Genomic DNA, 8,365 nt, shown 5'->3' with positions numbered 1-8,365 from the left:
AATATTGTCAGTTTCGCGCCAAAACGGGATTTTCGGTTCAAACTTGAAAACCGTTAAAATTTAGCATTTTTCATGCATTTCAAATGGAGAATCAAACGTTTCCAGTGACTCGAACACTCAACCCACTGCTCAATTTACCGTCACGTTGTCTTCCCTACCACCCTGCGTTAGGCGTTAGCGCGATGCGTCTGCTGGAACGAGTTTGAAATGGTGTTCAGGGGCGAAGGTGCTGGTCGCTGGGGACGAAATCCGCCATTTTCCAAGATGGAGGCCGCGTTTTTGGAAATATCTCAAAATGGCATTTACCTTTTTTTGTTCTCTTGACTTGATCTACGTCTGTGTAAAGTTTCAACTCGATTGCTCGAAATCGAAAAAATGGCTGAGGGGGGCGAGAAGCACTTCTTGGGGGGACGAGAAGGACATTGTCTCTTTCTTTCTTCACTTTTTCACACTTTCCGTGGTTCGAACCTCATCAAATTTTGCAATCTGTGAGGAGAGGTACTGAGTTACCAGAATCCCAAGTTTTGTCTTCCTCGGTTAACCCCAAGTACACTTTAACGGCCTTTTCCAGAAATGGCGGTTTGGGGGGGCGAGAAGGACGCAGGATCGCGGATTTAATTAGAAAATTCACCCTTTCGACTTTGATTTAGGCTAGCCCTGCATGTTTTCGCGCCAAAACGGGATTTTCGGTTGAAACTTGAAAACCGTTAAAATTTAGCATTTTTCATGCATTTCAAATGGAGAATCAAACGTTTCCAGTGACTCGAACACTCAACCCACTGCTCAATTTACCGTCACGTTGTCTTCCCTACCACCCTGCGTTAGGCGTTAGCGCGATGCGTCTGCTGGAACGAGTTTGAAAGGGTGTTCAGGGGCGAAGGTGCTGGTCGCTGGGGACGAAATCCGCCATTTTCCAAGATGGAGGCCGCGTTTTTGGAAATATCTCAAAATGGCATTTACCTTTTTTTGTTCTCTTGACTTGATCTACGTCTGTGTAAAGTTTCAACTCGATTGCTCGAAATCGAAAAAATGGCTGAGGGGGCGAGAAGCACTTCTTGGGGGGACAAGAAGGACATTGTCTCTTTCTTTCTTCACTTTTTCACACTTTCCGTGGTTCGAACCTCATCAAATTTTGCAATCTGTGAGGAGAGGTACTGAGTTACCAGAATCCCAAGTTTTGTCTTCCTCGGTTAACCCCAAGTACACTTTAACGGCCTTTTCCAGAAATGGCGGTTTGGGGGGGCGAGAAGGACGCATGCTCGCGGATTTAATTAGAAAATTCACCCTTTCGACTTTGATTTAGGCTAGCCCTGCATGTTTTCGTGTATGGGAAAGATGCAGCTTCCATCCTGAGAAATATTGTAAGTTTCGCGCCAAAACGGGATTTTCGGTTGAAACTTGAAAACCGTTAAAATTTAGCATTTTTCATGCATTTCAAATGGAGAATCAAACGTTTCCAGTGACTCGAACACTCAACCCACTGCTCAATTTACCGTCACGTTGTCTTCCCTACCACCCTGCGTTAGGCGTTAGCGCGATGCGTCTGCTGGAACGAGTTTGAAAGGGTGTTCAGGGGCGAAGGTGCTGGTCGCTGGGGACGAAATCCGCCATTTTCCAAGATGGAGGCCGCGTTTTTGGAAATATCTCAAAATGGCATTTACCTTTTTTTGTTCTCTTGACTTGATCTACGTCTGTGTAAAGTTTCAACTCGATTGCTCGAAATCGAAAAAATGGCTGAGGGGGCGAGAAGCACTTCTTGGGGGGGACGAGAAGGACATTGTCTCTTTCTTTCTTCACTTTTTCACACTTTCCGTGGTTCGAACCTCATCAAATTTTGCAATCTGTGAGGAGAGGTACTGAATTACCAGAATCCCAAGTTTTGTCTTCCTCGGTTAACCACAAGTACACTTTAACGGCCTTTTCCAGAAATGGCGGTTTGGGGAGCGAGAAGGACGCATGCTCGCGGATTTAATTAGAAAAGTCACCCTTTCGACTTTGATTTAGGCTAGCCCTGCATGTTTTCGTGTATGGGAAAGATGTAGCTTCCATCCTAAGAAATTATTTGAGTTTCGCGCCAAAACGGGATTTTCGGTTGAAACTTGAAAACCGTTAAAATTTAGCATTTTTCATGCATTTCAAATGGAGAATCAAACGTTTCCAGTGACTCGAACACTCAACCCACTGCTCAATTTACCGTCACGTTGTCTTCCCTACCACCCTGCGTTAGGCATTAGCGCGGTGCGTCTGCTGGAACGAGTTTGAAAGGGTGTTCAGGGGCGAAGGTGCTGGTCGCTGGGGACGAAATCTGCCATTTTCCAAGATGGAGGCCGCGTTTTTGGAAATATCTCGAAATCGCATTTACCTTTTTTTGTTCTCTTGACTTGATCTAGGTCTGTGTAAAATTTCAACTCGATTGCTCGAAATCGAAAAAATGGCTGAAGGGGGCGAGAAGCACTTCTTGGGGGGACGAGAAGGACATTGTGTTTTTCTTTCTTCACTTTTTCACACTTTGCGTGGTTCGAACCTCATCAAATTTTGCAATCTGTGAGGAGAGGTACTGAATTACCAGAATCCCAAGTTTTGTCTTCCGCGGTTAACCCCAAGTACACTTTAACGGCCTTTTCCAGAAATGGCGGTTTGGGGAGCGAGAAGGACGCATGCTCGCGGATTTAATTAGAAAAGTCACCCTTTCGACTTTGATTTAGGCTAGCCCTGCATGTTTTCGTGTATGGGAAAGATGCAGCTTCCATCCTGAGAAATATTGTCAGTTTCGCGCCAAAACGGGATTTTCGGTTCAAACTTGAAAACCGTTAAAATTTAGCATTTTTCATGCATTTCAAATGGAGAATCAAACGTTTCCAGTGACTCGAACACTCAACCCACTGCTCAATTTACCGTCACGTTGTCTTCCCTACCACCCTGCGTTAGGCGTTAGCGCGATGCGTCTGCTGGAACGAGTTTGAAATGGTGTTCAGGGGCGAAGGTGCTGGTCGCTGGGGACGAAATCCGCCATTTTCCAAGATGGAGGCCGCGTTTTTGAGTAGTGTATATTGATTGTTTCAAAGTAGTACTTAGTAGGTATGGTCTTTTTTTACCAATTGAATATCACTTTTTGACATACTTTGACAATTTTTTGTCGATGTTTTAGCGTTTAGCGATGTTTTAGTACAAATTTTCACTATACTCATTTTTTCCCCCACTCGTACTTGGTAGGTATATTATGATGTTACGTGATACAACTTAACCTATCCTTTTTTTACGATTATTTAATTTTTTTACGATCCTAAGTGATATAACTTAACCTATCATTTTTTTTATTTAGGTACTGTTTGAACGTTATTATTTGAGGATCATATTTTGTAGGTATTTTTTTTATCAATCGAATATAAGTTTTTGACATATTTTTGACAATTTTTTGTCGATGTTATAGCGTTTAGCGATGTTTTAGTACAAATTTTCACTGCACTCATTTTTTTTTCTATTTGTACTTGGTAGGTATATCACGATGTTACGTGATACAACTTAACCTATCTTTTTTTTTTTACGATTTTTTTAATTTTTTTTACGATCCTAAGTGATATAACTTAACCTATCATTTTTTTTATTTACGCACCGAACTAACCTACAAGGGGGACTCTGTTTGTTTTAATATTTCAGTATTATAAGGTTTTCACAAATTTTATATAACCTAAAATGTGTTGGATGTTGATTTTTAGTATGTGGCAATTTTTTATGAATTTTAAAACTGTTCCGTGACCCTCTCGTTCTTCACGTCGTAGGCGAAGGACTTCTCTGCAATTAGGATGACGCTGCATAGGGTATCCTCGGGCAAGGCATCGTGGAACTCGCAGACGACCTTGATGTTGGTTCGATCGTTGACCACAACCTTCTTCCTCTTAGATGTGTTGATGACGGTCATGGGTCTCCGGGCTTTGAATTCGCTGGGCGTGTAGTACATGTCCACGCTTCCCTCGGTTACGCGTTTGTAAGCCGTGTAAGCTTCGTAAAGTTTGAGGTAATCGTCTTTGGTCACGTCGAGGTTGTAATTCTCGCGCGGGAACACTTCGTTGCGCCCATTCTTCAGATAAACGTTCTTGATTTTGCAGTCGTCGAACTTGCTGGAATCTTTCTCCTGATTGTTATCGCGCCCGGTCTGAAAAAGCACTACGACGAAATCTGGCATGTCGAACTGTATGTTGTTGAACTGCGTCGTCACGTCGAATTCCATGTGACTTCCCGACGCCATCTTCTGCACGCACTGGTAACCGTGAAAGTGAATCAATACCTGCGGACTTTTCAAGATCTCCGCTTTGTACTTGAGGGCGTAGTTCGTTTCGTATTCCACCACCGGCATTCTCAATTCCATGCTCCGGATGACGCATTTCGCCGCTTCGGGTAAAGTGTTGGCTATCGGCGTGGTGCCGTCCGGACCCAAAGTAGCGTATCGCATCAGTGCGTCGTTGTCGTTGGCCGCTCTTCGAAACGTGACCCTCAGTCCTCCCTTCCACATGATCTCCTTGTAGTCCGAGAAGAAACCAGGCAGCAGACGCATGGGAAAGAGCACTGTGTGACTTTTCGTCGATATTTTGGTCCCGGCTTCGAATCCCCCGGCCTGGTAGTACGCTGCGTCTGTTTTGGATAATTTTAACGTTCCCACTGCCGTCGACGTGATGCCTGGATAATCTATTCTGTCGATGACGGTGTTGTGTTTCCTCACCTCCACCTGCGAGAACAGGTGAGGCACGAAGTTGTCCACGAGTATCAAGTTTGCTGCTGCGGGAAACGCTTCTCCGCTTTCCTTCTTCACCACGTCGAATTGAAGGTAGAGGTCCGCTCTGTGAGGATGAATGAAGCCGTCGCCTACGTCCACATCGTATTCGATCTCCCTGTTCGCCTCGTTCAGATTGGCGAACGTGCGACGGTTGGGAGGGAAAGATTGCAATTCGTAACTTTCGATTTGCTCCATTTTACATGTATGGTTATTTATTATACGTTGATCTCCACGATGGCAGTAGTTGTTGCACCTGCGAAATCCACCACGTCTCCTTTCTCGTTCGTCACCACCAACTCTATGTCGTCTATGCGGTTGCGACATACCGGAAAATAGATCGGCGAAGAGGGTGTGTAGATGATCGGTTCCATGAACTCGGAACTTGGTTTGAAAGTGGCTATGATTCCCGTCTGCTTGTGACTTCCTAACAATCCGTCCGAGGATTTCGTGATCATGCCTTCCGCTACGTTGCAGTGTACGTTCAGAGTCTCTATGGCCAAGAATTTAGGAATGTTGGTTGCTACGTGCTTGATGCCAGCTTCGAGTTTGGTGTCGTTCTCGAAACCTAAAAGTTCCCCCATGGTGCCCAGGTCCACGGTCTCCGTCGCGGATAGGATTTCCACTCTGTGCGTGACCGAATTTTGAGAAAGGTATGTGCCTTTGGGTAATTGAGCTTGCAAAGTGGAAAGATTGTATTGGCCTGGCGTGACGACGATGTGTTCGCTTCCGACGCTAATTTTGTTGTTGTGCTGGGTGACGTTAGGTATGAGGTACATGCTGTAGAATGCACGCAGAGCCACGGATTTAGGATAGACGATGTCGTCGTGCAGCGTGAGTTTCAAGATTGAAGATTCGCTCGTGAGATGGAACACGCCCATCCTAGTGATGCTGTTTGAGGTTCCACAATGCTTTCTGGAAATCCTCGATCGTAGGGTTATTTATTTTAGAGAGAAACGCGAGCACGGAGAGGCAGAGATGACCGCAGTTCACGTCTCCGAAATCTTGAATGCGTTCGTCGTTGTAGTATATGGAGGTTTTGTTCGTTTTCAGATAATGAATTAAATTTGCAGGTGGAACACCTCCGAAAGAATCGAAAACGAATGCTTTATCATTGTCGTTTTTGTGGTAACATATCCAATGCGTGCCTGGATTTTCTTGACCGTCCAAGTTGACTACTCCGCATTCTTTTTTTTTCACGGTTGAAGGTAACGAGTCGGACATGAAAACTCCTCTGAAGTGTTTGATTTGTAACGGTTCGATCAGAGATTCAATGTCTCGGTTGGTGAGTGCTTCTGTTTCTTTTTTTTAAACTTTTTCATCACGCCCTTCCCCTTTTTCTTCTCCATGGCCAGGTTGTGACGTTTCTGTTCTTCCAATTCCGCCTTGTTCTTCTTCGAGTCGATGACGGTTTTCGCGATGGCGGCACTTCCGCCGGCCAAACTTCCAACGGCCCCCAATGCTGCCAGGATGGCCGGGATGCTGAATATGAAACCTCCGATTTTTTGCTGTTTCCGCGAACGCTGCAATCTTTTCAATTGAGGTGTGCTGAGCAGCAATTTCATTCCATGTCCTTTCGACAAGCAAGAACGTTTCTTCTCGCGTTGTTTCTTGGTGAGTAACCCATCGAGGGCACCTAGATTTTTAAGATTGGAGTATGGTATCTGGTACACGACACCCTTGGGCTTCATGTTGATGCTCTATGTGTTATTTTCACGGTATGTTATTTATATATATTCTGAGATTTTTTTTTGTGTAGTTTTTTTACGGTATGTTATTTATATATTTTTAAGGCCTCGCAGTCGTTACACAAATTCTATTACGTGCTTCGTTTTCTTGCCAAGAAGTTCCTTTGTCCCCTTGTACACGATTCGAGTTTTGTTCTCGATTAATATAGATAGCTTCTCGTCGGATAACATGTTAGCGTATCGATCTGGTAAAAATAGACTGTATTGTGCGTTGAGCAACAGGCGTACCTTGGGACCATACTGGGTAGAAACGATTGAACCGGAAGTTATCGTGTAAGGTTTGTCGACTTCCAATTCCTGAATTTTTACATACTCGACTGACAAATTTAGCATTTGTTTTAATGCTTGGAGATCGCTCATTTTTTCAGTTGTCAGAGTGTTAGAGAGAAATTTAATTGCTTTTTTTTCACGATGTGTGTTATTTATATATACCGAAGATTATTTTTTTACGATGTGTGTTATTTATATATCAAGTTTTTTTTTTACGGTATGTTATTTATATACCCCACCCCAATTTTTGTTTCGTGTTCATGGCGATGGTGGTACCCAGTGCGGCGACCCGTTCACCCAGCGATGCGTCTCTGCTCACGAACCTTTCGAAAGCTGCGTGCTCTAATTTTCTGTCTGCTTCGTGACGTGCATCCAGATCCGTCTGCGTAGTGTTGTAAGCGATGTCGTGATCTTTGCATGCGGCGTCCAACGGATTCACACCCTTGTCTCCTCTCTCCAATCTTTTCTCGAGTTTGGTACCCGGCCCGCAGTACTGGTAGCCAGGTAGATGCATCTCGAAAGGTAACTTGTTGATGATGTCGTTCACGAGTCCCTTTCCTTCGGCCACGTTCCAAAATTTCGGAGGCAGCGTGTTGATGATTTTGATCAGGTAACCTATGCCCTTGTCGTCGTTCACGATGAAGTTGGAAAGTTTCGTGCTGATCATGTCCACGATGCCAACCTTCTCGTTGTAGAAATTACGGTTGCCTGCATTCTCTTCGCCGGCTATCACCAACAATCGGTCCACGAGTTTCCTGACGTCGTCCACCCAAACGAATTCTTTGGGTAACGTGTTGTAGCGTTTGACGCCGCTGCCTGTTTTGACCTGGTTCCAAATCGGTTTGATGAGATTCCTGTACTTCTCGCCGCTGCTCGATTTCACCCTATTCTGCGAGGCGTCGTTGTTCTGGTACAAGGCATCCGTCATGATCAGAATTTCCTTGTAACTTTGGTAATCTTCGTCGGTGTAATCTTTCGGCTGCTTTTTGGCGACGAGTTCCCAGAGTCCCACCGTACCCGGATACCTGTTCCAACTATCCTTGTCGCCTAAATTGACTTTAATGTCGTTGCCTTCGAAGGTCACCTTCGATTTCCCAATCTTCCACACCACACCGCCGCCTTCGCTGGTTTCCATGCTGGGATACAATCCGAACACTTCATCCTTGTCGAATTTCCCCGTGCTCAGGTAGTCTCGTGCCAAAGGTCCTAACTCGATTTTATCCGAAGACGACGACGTGCTGCCTATGGCTCGACGTCGTGCCGGTGCATCCTTCAGTTCGAACGGCGTCGAAGGAATGCTCGAAATAGGTGTGGGTATGGTGTAACTTTTAGCTGCGAGCGGTACGAGTTCATTAATCAAATTTTTATTTTGTTCCGTGACACTTTTAATTTCTTTACCTAGACTGCTGATGGCATCGATCACGGGTTGATCCTGACGTTTCTTCTCTTCGTAGAATCCGCGATTCTCGGATTTCCAACCTTTGAAGCGTTTCGCGAGGTAATCGCGAAGCTTGAGATTTTCGTCTTCGATTTTTCGTTTCGTCATGACGTTATTTATATACGTCGTTTCTCACAACGT

This window comes from Lepisma saccharinum, unplaced genomic scaffold (assembly GCF_977018435.1).
Source record: "Lepisma saccharinum unplaced genomic scaffold, izLepSacc3.1 HAP1_SCAFFOLD_266, whole genome shotgun sequence".
NCBI lineage: Eukaryota > Metazoa > Arthropoda > Insecta > Zygentoma > Lepismatidae > Lepisma > Lepisma saccharinum.
The sequence above is the reverse complement of the archived record's forward strand: the minus strand, read 5'-3'. Positions refer to the sequence as shown.